Genomic DNA, 14,248 nt, shown 5'->3' with positions numbered 1-14,248 from the left:
AAAACAACACAAAAAAAAGACAGAAAAAAGGCAAATTGGACATAATTTCAAAAAAAGGGTTGGACAAAAATGTTGGTACCATTTCAAAATTATGGGTAAACAACTTTGTTTTAATAATGTTATGCTCATTCACACTCACCTGTGGCAAGTAACAGGCATGGCCAATAAGAAAATCAAAACTGAAACCATATAAAAAAGGAAGAAGTTAACTTAATCTTTGCGTTGTGTCTCTGTGTGTGCTACACTAAGCATGGAGAACAGAAAGAGAAGAGAACAGTCTATGGACTTGAGAACCAAAGTGTTGAAAAAAATCAACAATCTCACTGTTACAAGTCCATCTCCAGAGATCTTGATGTTCCTTTGTCCAAAGTGCACAATATAATCAAGAAGTTTGCAACCCATGGAACTCTAGCAATCTCCCTGGATGTAGATGCCAGAAAAAAATTAATGAAAGGTTGCCACGCAGGATAGTTCAGGTCACCGCCTCTTTCCCTAGAGAATCCCTGATCAGTAATACACAATCAAATCACCCTCTATGCTCCAGCATGCAGTAACAGATTTTAAAACTTCCAATCATCACTCAGTTCCATACGGGTTATAACAAGTTTGCCAACATTATACGCAAACACTGACCAATCGTTCATAAAGATAAACTGACCGGGGAACTTCTCCCTAGTAACCCTAGATTTGTATATAGGAAGTCACAAATGTTGGGAAATCTTGTGGCTCCAACCACAAAGATGGCTTTCGGGGGGCCTAAAGGTCCCCTGATGGCCCTCAATCAGGGCATTAAAGGTTTCCTACCATGTGGAGGGTGCATGAACACCTCTTTTAAAAATGCACGTCAATTGACATTTTTTAACTCCAGTGGTACCATGGAGTACAACATCACAGAAAGCATATCTTGTTTTTCTTGGGGGGTCATACATTGCATTAGGTGCCCATGTAATAAATTGTATGTGGGCCGTACTAAACGCCGCCTGATGGATCGCATCAAAGAACACTTTTCTAATATTTGTAAAGGCTTTATAGGACACCCTCTCTCACGCCACTTTAGAGATAAACATAGCCAGTCCTTGAAAGGCGTCCATTTTTGTGGCATTCAGGTGGTCCATCAGAATCAGAGAGGGGGTTATTTCCTGAAGCATATGTCTAGAGTAGAGTCCTATTGGATATTTTCCTTGGAGTCTGGCCCCTAAAGGCCTTAATCATGAATTAGAACTATCTCCAGTCCTTGAAAGGCATCCATTTTTGTGGCATTCAGGTGGTCCATCAGAATCAGAGAGGGGGTGATTTCCTGAAGCAAATGTGTAGAGTAGAGTCCTATTGGATATTTTCCTTGGACAGTCTGGCCCCTAAAGGCCGTAATCATGAATTAGAACTATACTCCTTCTAATATGATTTTAGACAAATGAATGCATATCAATGCTTCCATTAGGGGTCTCATGCATCTATATTTTCAACCAGCCCTTTAGTGTTTTTTATCTTAAAGATTTTTTATTCAAACTAGATTTTAAGCTTATCCACAAGGGGTATTTACACATAATTATAATCATTACCCTTACCTGTTTTATTCATATCCGGTATGTAACAGGTCTACATTCATAACTAATATTAATATTTTGATATACATACATAAAGGCTGTTTATGACTATTCACATCAGCCACATTCATATCACGTGGTTTTATGAATACTTTTTAAGTTACATGCACTTGCCATCCCCTACCATATCCTTCGCAAATATATTTTTTATATATTTTGGATTTCATTTTTTTTATAAGAATATTTGCAGTAGGTAGGGTATATTTGATGTTACTTGTAGAGTTTTCTTTTCCATTTCTATCCGGTTTTATCTATTTATATTAAAATGTTTTAATGTTAACATAATAAAGTTTTAGTTTTCAATATTTCCAATCATTTTTATCATTATAACCTATTTATGTGAGGTATACATTCTAGCCGTTCATTGCTTGTCTTCTGAATGTATGTCTCAGCCTTAATCAGCAATTAACTATCTACTGGGGAGGTGAGGGGTGATCAATTCAGGGGTTAAACAAGTATTTGACCATAAACACACTCTATATGTCAGCCAGAATGGGTTGGCGGTAACCCTGACGAAGAAGGACGATTTGCCTTCGAAACACGTTGGTTGTTGGCTCCGTAGCTCAGCATTGTGACGTCACACGCTGTCAGTGTAGTACAGTATCGGCCATCCTCCAGCCGAGCATCCAGGACGCTACCGGCCGGAGCGGTTCTGGCTCTGTACGGCATATTTCAACACCTGCACCCCAGACATCCAAGTTCATCCACCTCATCCTCTCAGCATGTCCTACATTTACCCATCACCATTGTGGAACATTCACTGGGGTGGGGACAGCACCTGTCATTCAGCTGGAGTCAGGGTAAGTCTGAATGAGTTGCGGCCTCTGCCCGTCATCGTTAATTAGCAATTTATTGCCGGTGGGGTGAAATTATACCTCCTTCACGTTCCTAGTGTCGGGTATATGTGTGAGGTACAGGTTATTTACTTTCATTTTCACTTTCACCATTATTGATCCTTTCTCATGCAATTTGGAGCGCGGTATCTTCTTTATTTATTTAAGCCTTCCTTGACGGTATAAGCTGTCTCTGTTTAGGTACCAAAAGCCCGTTTTCCTATTGGTTAGCGCCAGTGTATATTTTTGCATATTTCAAGTCTTTGTTCTAATCCTTCTAAAACAACAATCACAAAAGAATATAATTCATATAAAATCCAGGTAATATCTGATATACAGCGCTGTAGTTATGGCCATCACCAGCTCTGTGCCTAGCACCAGGACACCTGTGTGCACAGTGACCCGCGCTCCCCCATCACCAGCCTCCCTGCACCAGGACCTGTGTGAACAGTGACCCGCGCTCCCCCATCACCAGCCTCCCTGCACCAGGAAACCTGTGTGCACAGTGACACGTGCTCCCCCAACACCATACTCCCTGCACCAGGACCTGTGTGCACAGTGACCGGCGCTCCTCCATCACCAGCCTCCCTGCACCAGGACCTGTGTGCACAGTGACCCGCGCTCCACCATCACCAGCCTCCCTGCACCAGGACCTGTGTGCACAGTGACCCGTGCTCCTCCATCACCAGCCTCCCTGCACCAGGACCTGGGTGCAGTGACCCGCGCTCCCCCATCACCAGCCTCCCTGCACCAGGAAACCTGTGTGCACAGTGACCCGCGCTCCCCCATCACCATCCTCCCTGCAACAGGACCTGTGTGCACAGTGACCCGCGCTCCTCCATCACCAGCCTCCCTGCACCAGGACCTGTGTGCACAGTGACCCGTGCTCCTCCATCACCAGCCTCCCTGCACCAGGACCTGGGTGCAGTGACCTGCGCTCCCCCCATCACCAGCCTCCCTGCACCAGGAAACCTGTGTGCACAGTGACCCGCGCTCCCCCATCACCATCCTCCCTGCACCAGGACCTGTGTGCACAGTGACCCGTGCTCCTCCATCACCAGCCTCCCTGCACCAGGACCTGTATGCACAGTGACCCACGCTCTTCCATCACCAGCCTCCCTGCACCAGGACCTGTGTGTACAGTGACCGGCGCTCCTCCATCACCAGCCTCCCTGCACCAGGACCGGGGTGGTGACCCGTGCTCCCCCATCACCATCCTCCCTGCACCAGGACACCTGTATGCACAGTGACCCGAGCTCCCCCATCACCAGCCTCCCTGCACCAGGAACTGTGCGCACAGTGACCCGTGCTCCCCCATCACCATCCTCCCTGCACCAGGACCTGTGCGCACAGTGACCCGCGCTCCCCCATTACCATCCTCCCTGCACTAGGACACCTGTATGCAGTGACCCGCGCTCCCCCATCACCAGCCTCCCTGCACCAGGACCTGTGTGCACAGTGACCCGCGCTCCCCATCACCATCCTCCTGCACCAGGACACCTGTATGCACAGTGACCCATGCTCCCCCATCACCAGCCTCCCTGCAACAGGACCTGTGTGCACAGTGACCTGCGCTCCTCCATCACCAGCCTCCCTGCACCAGGACCTGTGTGCACAGTAACCCGTGCTCCTCCATCACCAGCCTCCCTGCACCAGGACACCTGTATGAACAGTGACCGGCGCTCCTCCATCACCAGCCTCCCTGCACCAGGACCTGTGTGCACAGTGACCCGTGCTCCCCCATCACAAGCCTCCCTGCACCAGGACCTGTGTGCACAGTGACCCAGGCTCCCCCATCACCATCCTCCTGCACCAGGACACCTGTATGCACAGTGACCCACACTCCCCCATCACCAGCCTCCCTGCACCAGGACCTGTGTGCACAGTGACCCGCGCACCTCCATCACCAGCCTCACTGCACCAGGACACCTGTGTGCACAGTGACCCGCGCTCCCCCATCACCAGCCTCCCTGCACCAGTACCTGTGTGCACAGTGACCCGTGCTCCTCCATCACCAGCCTCCCTGCACCAGGACCTGTGTGCACAGTGACCCGTGCTCCCCCATCACCAGCCTCCCTGCACCAGGACCTGTGTGCACAGTGATCCGCGCTCTTCCATCACCAGCCTCCCTGCACCAGGACCTGTGTGTACAGTGACCGGCGCTCCTCCATCACCAGCCTCCCTGCACCAGGACCTGGGTGCAGTGACCCGCGCTCCCCCATCACCAGCCTCCCTGCACCAGGACCTGTGTGTGCAGTGACCCGCGCTCCCCCATCACCAGCCTCCCTGCACCAGGACCTGTGTGCACAGTGACCTGCGCTCCCCCATCACCATCCTCCCTGCACCAGGACACCTGTATGCACAGTGACCCGCGCTCCCCCATGACCAGCTTCCCTGCACCAGGACCTGTGCGCACAGCGACCCGCGCTCCCCCATCACCAGCCTCCCTGCACCAGGACCTGTGTGTACAGTGACCGGCGCTCCTCCATCACCAGCCTCCCTGCACCAGGACACCTGTATGAACAGTGACCCGCGCTCCCCCATCACCAGCCTCCCTGCACCAGGACCTGGGTGCAGTGACCCGCGCTCCTCCATCACCAGCCTCCCTGCACCAGGACCTGGGTGCAGTGACCCGCGCTCCCCCATCACCAGCCTCCCTGCACCAGGACCTGTGCGCACAGTGACCCGCGCTCCTCCATCACCAGCCTCCCTGCACCAGGACCTGGGTGCAGTGACCCGCGCTCCAACATCACCAGCCTCCCTGCTCCAGGACCTGTGTGCACAGTGACCCGCGCTCCCCCATCACCAGCCTCCCTGCGCCAGGAGCTGTGTGCACAGTGACCCGGCGCTCCCCCATCACCAGCCTCCCTGCGCCAGGAGCTGTGTGCACAGTGACCCGCGCTCCCCCATCAACATCCTCCCTGCACCAGGAAACCTGTGTGCACAGTGACCCGCGCTCCCCCATCACCATCCTCCCTGCACCAGGACCTGTGTGCACAGTGACCCGCGCTCCTCCATCACCAGCCTCCCTGCACCAGGAACTGTGTGCACAGTGACCCGTGCTCCTCCATCACAAGCCTCCCTGCACCAGGACCTGGGTGCAGTGACCCGCGCTCCCCCATCACCAGCCTCCCTGCACCAGGAAACCTGTGTGCACAGTGACCCGTGCTCCCCCATCACCATCCTCCCTGAACCAGGACCTGTGTGCACAGTGACCCGTGCTCCTCCATCACCAGCCTCCCTGCACCAGGACCTGTGTGCACAGTGACCCGTGCTCCTCCATCACCAGCCTCCCTGCACCAGGACCTGGGTGCAGTGACCCGCACTCCCCCCATCACCAGCCTCCCTGCACCAGGAAACCTGTGTGCACAGTGACTCGCGCTCCTGCATCACCATCCTCCCTGCACCAGGACCTGTGTGCACAGTGACCCGCTCTCCTCCATCACCAGCCTCCCTGCACCAGGACCTGTGTGCACAGTGACCCACGCTCTTCCATCACCAGCCTCCCTGCACCAGGACCTGTGTGTACAGTGACTGGCGCTCCTCCATCACCAGCCTCCCTGCACCAGGACCTGGGTGGTGACCCGCGCTCCCCCATCACCAGCCTCCCTGCACCAGGACCTGTGTGCACAGTGACCCGCACTCCCCCATCACCATCCTCCCTGCACCAGGACACCTGTATGCAGTGACCCGCGCTCCCCATCACCAGCCTCCCTGCACCAGGACCTGTGCGCACAGTGACCTGCGCTCCCCATCACCATCCTCCCTGCACCAGGACCTGTGTGCACAGTGACCCGCGCTCCCCCATCACCATCCTCCTGCACCAGGACACCTGTATGCACAGTGACCCACTCTCCCCCATCACCAGCCTCCCTGCACCAGGACCTGTGTGTACAGTGACCCGCGCTCCTCCATCACCAGCCTCCCTGCACCAGGACACCTGTGTGCACAGTGACCCGCGCTCCACCATCACCAGCCTCCCTGCACCAGGACCTGTGTGCACAGTGACACATGCTCCTCCATCACCAGCCTCCCTGCACCAGGACCTGTGTGCACAGTGACCCGTGCTCCCCCATCACCATCCTCCCTGCACCAGGACCTGTGTGCACAGTGACCCGTGCTCCCCATCACCACCCTCCCTGCACCAGGACCTGTGTGACCCGTGCTCTTCCATCACCAGCCTCCCTGCACCAGGACCTGTGTGTACAGTGACCGGCGCTCCTCCATCACCAGCCTCCCTGCACCAGGACCTGGGTGCAGTGACCCGCGCTCCTCCATCACCAGCCTCCCTGCACCAGGACCTGGGTGCACAGTGACACGCGCTCCCCCATCACGAGCCTCCCTGCACCAGGAAACCTGTGTGCACAGTGACCCGCGCTCCCCCATCACCATCCTCCCTGCAACAGGACCTGTGTGCAGTGACCCGTGCTCCTCCATCACCAGCCTCCCTGCACCAGGACCTGTGTGCACAGTGACCCGTGCTCCTCCATCACCAGCCTCCCTGCACCAGGACCTGGGTGCAGTGACTTGCGCTCCCCCCATCACCAGCCTCCCTGCACCAGGAAACCTGTGTGCACAGTGAACCACGCTCCCCCATCACCATCCTCCCTGCACCAGGACCTGTGTGCACAGTGACCCGTGCTCCTCCATCACCAGCCTCCCTGCACCAGGACCTGTATGCACAGTGACCCACGCTCTTCCATCACCAGCCTCCCTGCACCAGGACCTGTGTGTACAGTGACCGGCGCTCCTCCATCACCAGCCTCCCTGCACCAGGACCGGGGTGGTGACCCGTGCTCCCCCATCACCATCCTCCCTGCACCAGGACACCTGTATGCACAGTGACCCGCACTCCCCCATCACCAGCCTCCCTGCACCAGGACCTGTGCGCACAGTGACCCGCGCTCCCCCATTACCATCCTCCCTGCACTAGGACACCTGTATGCAGTGACCCGCGCTCCCCCATCACCAGCCTCCCTGCACCAGGACCTGTGTGCACAGTGACTCGCGCTCCCCCATCACCATCCTCCTGCACCAGGACACCTGTATGCACAGTGACCCACGCTCCCCCATCACCAGCCTCCCTGCACCAGGACCTGTGTGCACAGTGACCCGCGCTCCTCCATCACCAGACTCCCTGCACCAGGACCTGTGTGCACAGTTACCCGCGCTCCTCCATCACCAGCCTCCCTGCACCAGGACACCTGTATGCACAGTGACCGGCGCTCCTCCATCACCAGCCTCACTGCACCAGGACCTGTGTGCACAGTGACCCGTGCTCCCCCATCACCAGCCTCCCTGCACCAGGACCTGTGTGCACAGTGACCCGCGCTCCCCCATCACCAGCCTCCCTGCACCAGGACACCTGTGTGCACAGTGACCCGCGCTCCTCCATCACCAGCCTCCCTGCACCAGGACCTGTGTGTACAGTGACACGTGCTCCCCCATCACCATCCTCCCTGCACCAGGACCTGTGTGCACAGTGACCCGTGCTCCCCCATCACCAGCCTCCCTGCACCAGGACCTGGGTGCAGTGACCCGCGCTCCCCCAGCACCAGCCTCCCTGCACCAGGACCTGTGTGCACAGTGACCCGTGCTCCTCCATCACCAGCCTCCCTGCACCAGGACCTGTGTGCACAGTGACACATGCTCCCCCATCACCATCCTCCCTGCACCAGGACCTGTGTGCACAGTGACCCGTGCTCCCCCATCACCACCCTCCCTGCACCAGGACCTGTGTGCACAGTGACCCGTGCTCCTCCATCACCAGCCTCCCTGCACCAGGACCTGGGTGCAGTGACCCGCAATCCCCCCATCACCAGCCTCCCTGCACCAGGAAACCTGTGTGCACAGTGACTCGCGCTCCCCCATCACCATCCTCCCTGCACCAGGACCTGTGTGCACAGTGACCCGCGCTCCCCCATCACCAGCCTCCCTGCACCAGGACACCTGTGTGCACAGTGACCCGCGCTCCTCCATCACCAGCCTCCCTGCACCAGGACCTGTGTGTACAGTGACACGTGCTCCCCCATCACCATCCTCCCTGCACCAGGACCTGTGTGCACAGTGACCCGTGCTCCCCCATCACCACCCTCCCTGCACCAGGACCTGTGTGCACAGTGACCCGCGCTCCTCCATCACCAGCCTCCCTGCACCAGGACCTGGGTGCAGTGACCCGCGCTCCCCCAGCACCAGCCTCCCTGCACCAGGACCTGTGTGCACAGTGACCCGCGCTCCTCCATCACCAGCCTCCCTGCACCAGGACCTGTGTGCACAGTGACACGTGCTCCCCCATCACCATCCTCCCTGCACCAGGACCTGTGTGCACAGTGACCCGTGCTCCCCCATCACCACCCTCCCTGCACCAGGACCTGTGTGCACAGTGACCCGCACTCCTCCATCACCAGCCTCCCTGCACCAGGACCTGGGTGCAGTGACCCGCGCTCCCCCATCACCAGCCTCCCTGCACCAGGACACCTGTATGCACAGTGACCCGCGCTACCCCATCACCAGCCTCCCTGCACCAGGACACCTGTATGCACAGTGACCCGCGCTACCCCATCACCAGCCTCCCTGCACCAGGACACCTGTATGCACAGTGACCCGCGCTCCTCCATCACCAGCCTCCCTGCACCAGGAAACCTGTGTGCACAGTGACCCGCGCTCCCCCATCACCATTCTCCCTGCCCCAGGACCTGTGTGCACAGTGACCCACGCTCCTCCATCACCAGCCTCCCTGCACCAGGACCTGTGTGCACAGTGACCCGTGCTCCTCAATCACCAGCCTCCCTGCATCAGGACCTGGGTGCAGTGACCCGCGCTCCCCCATCACCAGCCTCCCTGCACCAGGAAACCTGTGTGCACAGTGACCCGTGCTCCTCCATCACCAGCCTCCCTGCACCAGGACCTGTGTGCACAGTGACCCGTGCTCCTCCATCACCAGCCTCCCTGCACCAGGACCTGGGTGCAGTGACCCGCACTCCGCCCATCATCAGCCTCCCTGCACCAGGAAACCTGTGTGCACAGTGACTCGTGCTCCCCCATCACCATCCTCCCTGCACCAGGACCTGTGTGCACAGTGACCCGCGCTCCTCCATCACCAGCCTCCCTGCACCAGGACCTGTGTGCACAGTGACCCACGCTCTTCCATCACCAGCCTCCCTGCACCAGGACCTGTGTGCACAGTGACCCACGCTCTTCCATCACCAGCTTCCCTGCACCAGGACCTGTGTGTACAGTGACCGGCGCTCCTCCATCACCAGCCTCCCTGCACCAGGACCTGGGTGGTGACCCGCGCTCCCCCATCACCAGCCTCCCTGCACCAGGACCTGTGTGCACAGTGACCCGCACTCCCCCATCACCATCCTCCCTGCACCAGGACACCTGTATGCAGTGACCCGCGCTCTCCCATCACCAGCCTCCCTGCACTAGGACCTGTGCGCACAGTGACCTGCGCTCCCCCATCACCATCCTCCCTGCACCAGGACACCTGTATGCACAGTGACCCGCGCTCCCCCATCACCAGCCTCCCTGCACCAGGACCTGTGTGCACAGTGACCCGCGCTCCTCCATCACCAGCCTCCCTGCACCAGGACACCTGTGTGCACAGTTACCCGCGCTCCCCCATCACCAGCCTCCCTGCACCAGGACCTGTGTGCACAGTGACCCGCGCTCCTCCGTCACCAGCCTCCCTGCACCAGGACCTGTGTGCACAGTGACCCGTGCTCCCCCATCACCATCCTCCCTGCACCAGGACCTGTGTGCACAGTGACCCGTGCTCCCCCATCACCACCCTCCCTGCACCAGGACCTGTGTGACCTGCGCTCTTCCATCACCAGCCTCCCTGCACCAGGACCTGTGTGTACAGTGACCCGCGCTCCCCCATCACCAGCCTCCCTGCACCAGGACCTGTGTGCACAGTGACCCGCGCTCCCCCATCACCATCCTCCCTGCACCAGGACACCTGTATGCACAGTGACCCGCGCTCCCCCATCACCAGCCTCCCTGCACCAGGACACCTGTATGCACAGTGACCCGCGCTCCTCCATCACCAGCCTCCCTGCACCAGGACACCAGTGTGCACAGTGACCCGCGCTCCCCCATCACCAGCCTCCCTGCACCAGGACACCTGTGTGCACAGTGACCCGCGCTCCTCCATCACCAGCCTCCCTGCACCAGGACCTGTGTGCACAGTGAAACGTGCTCCCCCATCACCATCCTCCCTGCACCAGGACCTGTGTGCACAGTGACCCGTGCTCCCCCATCACCACCCTCCCTGCACCAGGACCTGTGTGCACAGTGACCCGCGCTCCTCCATCACCAGCCTCCCTGCACCAGGACCTGGGTGCAGTGACCCGCGCTCCCCCATCACCAGCCTCCCTGCACCAGGACCTGTGTGCACAGTGACCCGCACTCCCCCATCACCAGCCTCCCTGCACCAGGACACCTGTATGCAGTGACCCGCGCTCCCCCATCACCAGCCTCCCTGCACCAGGACCTGTGCGCACAGTGACCTGCGCTCCCCCATCACCATCCTCCCTGCACCAGGACCTGTGTGCACAGTGACCCGCGCTCCCCCATCACCATCCTCCTGCACCAGAACACCTGTATGCACAGTGACCCATGATCCCACATCACCAGCCTCCCTGCACCAGGACCTGTGTGCACAGTGACCCGCGCTCCTCCATCACCAGCCTCCCTGCACCAGGACACCTGTGTGCACAGTGTCCCGCGCTCCACCATCACCAGCCTCCCTGCACCAGGACCTGTGTGCACAGTGTCCCGCGCTCCTCCATCACCAGCCTCCCTGCACCAGGACCTGTGTGCACAGTGACCCGTGCTCCCCCATCACCATCCTCCCTGCACCAGGACCTGTGTGCACAGTGACCCGTGCTCCCCCATCACCACCCTCCCTGCACCAGGACCTGTGTGACCCGCGCTCTTCCATCACCAGCCTCCCTGCACCAGGACCTGTGTGTACAGTGACCGGCGCTCCTCCATCACCAGCCTCCCTGCACCAGGACCTGGGTGCAGTGAACCGCGCTCCCCCATCACCAGCCTCCCTGCACCAGGACCTGTGTGCACAGTGACCCGCGCTCCCCCATCACCATACTCCCTGCACCAGGACACCTGTATGCACAGTGACCCGCGCTCCCCCATCACCAGCCTCCCTGCACCAGGACACCTGTATGCACAGTGACCCACGCTCCTCCATCACCAGCCTCCCTGCACCAGGACACCTGTGTGCACAGTGACCCGCGCTCCCCCATCACCAGCCTCCCTGCACCAGGACACCTGTGTGCACAGTGACCCGTGCTCCTCCATCAACAGCCTCCCTGCACCAGGACCTGTGTGCACAATGACCCGTGCTCCCCCATCACCACCCTCCCTGCACCAGGACCTGTGTGCACAGTGACCCGCGCTCCTCCATCACCAGCCTCCCTGCACCAGGACCTGGGTGCAGTGACCCGCGCTCCCCCATCACCAGCCTCCCTGGACCAGGACCCGTGTGCACAGTGACCCGCGCTCCTCCATCACCAGCCTCCCTGCACCAGGACCTGTGTGCACAGTGACACGTGCTCCCCCATCACCATCCTCCCTGCACCAGGACCTGTGTGCACAGTGACCCAAGCTCCCCCATCACCACCCTCCCTGCACCAGGACCTGTGTGCACAGTGACCCGCGCTCCTCCATCACCAGCCTCCCTGCACCAGGACCTGGGTGCAGTGACCCGCGCTCCCCCATCACCAGCCTCCCTGCACCAGGACACCTGTATGCACAGTGACCCGCGCTCCCCCATCACCAGCCTCCCTGCACCAGGACACCTGTATGCACAGTGACCCGCGCTCCTCCATCACCAGCCTCCCTGCACCAGGACACCTGTGTGCACAGTGACCCGCACTCCCCCATCACCAGCCTCCCTGCACCAGGACCTGTTTGCACAGTGACACGTGCCCCCCATCACCATCCTCCCTGCACCAGGACACCTGTGTGCACAGTGACCCGCGCTCCTCCATCACCAGCCTCCCTGCACCAGGACACCTGTGTGCACAGTGACCTGCGCTCCTCCATCACCAGCCTCCCTGCACCAGGACCTGTGTGCACAGTGACACGTGCTCCCCCATCACCATCCTCCCTGCACCAGGACACCTGTGTGCACAGTGACCCGCGCTCCTCCATCACCAGCCTCCCTGCACCAGGACACCTGTGTGCACAGTGACCCGCGCTCCTCCATCACCAGCCTCCCTGCACCAGGACACCTGTGTGCACAGTGACCCGCACTCCCCCATCACCAGCCTCCCTGCACCAGGACCTGTGTGCACAGTGACACGTGCTCCCCCATCACCAGCCTCCCTGCACCAGGACCTGTGTGCACAGTGACCCGTGCTCCTCCATCACCAGCCTCCCTGCACCAGGACCTGGGTGCACAGCGACCCGCGCTCCTCCATCAGGAGCCTCCCTGCACCAGGAAACCTGTGTGCACAGTGACCCGCGCTCCACCATCACCAGCCTCCCTGCACCAGGACCTGTGTGCACAGTGACCCGCGCTCCTCCATCACCAGCCTCCCTGCACCAGGACCTGTGTGCACAGTGACCCGTGCTCCCCCATCACCATCCTCCCTGCACCAGGACCTGTGTGCACAGTGACCCGTGCTCCCCCATCACCACCCTCCCTGCACCAGGACCTGTGTGACCCGCGCTCTTCCATCACCAGCCTCCCTGCACCAGGACCTGTGTGCACAATGACCCGTGCTCCTCCATCACCAGCCTCCCTGCACCAGGACCTGGGTGCAGTGACCCGCACTCCCCCCATCACCAGCCTCCCTGCACCAGGAAACCTTTGTGCACAGTGACTCGCGCTACCCCATCACCATCCTCCCTGCACCAGGACCTGTGTGCACAGTGACCCGCACTCCTCCATCACCAGCCTCCCTGCACCAGGACCTGTGTGCACAGTGACCCACGCTCTTCCATCACCAGCCTCCCTGCACCAGGACCTGTGTGTACGGTGACCGGCGCTCCTCCATCACCAGCCTCCCTGCACCAGGACCTGGGTGGTGACCCGCGCTCCCCCATCACCAGCCTCCCTGCACCAGGACACCTGTATGCAGTGACCAGCGCTTTCCCATCACCAGCCTCCCTGCACCAGGACCTGTGCGCACAGTGACCTGCGCTCCCCCATCACCATCCTCCCTGCACCAGGACACCTGTATGCACAGTGACCCGCGCTCCCCCTTCACCAGCCTCCCTGCACCAGGACCTGTGTGCACAGTGACCCGCGCTCCTCCATCACCAGCCTCCCTGCACCAGGACACCTGTGTGCACAGTGACCCGCGCTCCCCCATCACCAGCCTCCCTGCACCAGGACCTGTGTGCACAGTGACCTGCGCTCCTCCATCACCAGCCTCCCTGCACCAGGACCTGTGTGCACAGTGACCCGTGCTCCCCCATCACCACCCTCCCTGCACCAGGACCTGTGTGACCTGCGCTCTTCCATCACCAGCCTCCCTGCACCAGTACCTGTGTGTACAGTGACCGGCGCTCCTCCATCACCAGCCTCCCTGCACCAGGACCTGTGTGCACAGTGACCCGCGCTCCCCCATCACCATCCTCCCTGCACCAGGACACCTGTATGCACAGTGACCCGCGCTCCCCCATCACCAGCCTCCCTGCACCAGGACACCTGTATGCACAGTGACCAGCGCTCCCCCATCACCAGCCTCCCTGCACCAGGACACCTGTATGCACAGTGACCCGCGCTCCCCCATCACCAGCCTCCCTGCACCAGGACCTGTGTGCACAGTGACCCGC

This window comes from Dendrobates tinctorius, unplaced genomic scaffold (genome assembly GCF_039654945.1).
Source record: "Dendrobates tinctorius isolate UK_male_01 unplaced genomic scaffold, ASM3965494v1 ptg000165l, whole genome shotgun sequence".
NCBI lineage: Eukaryota > Metazoa > Chordata > Amphibia > Anura > Dendrobatidae > Dendrobates > Dendrobates tinctorius.
The sequence above is the reverse complement of the archived record's forward strand: the minus strand, read 5'-3'. Positions refer to the sequence as shown.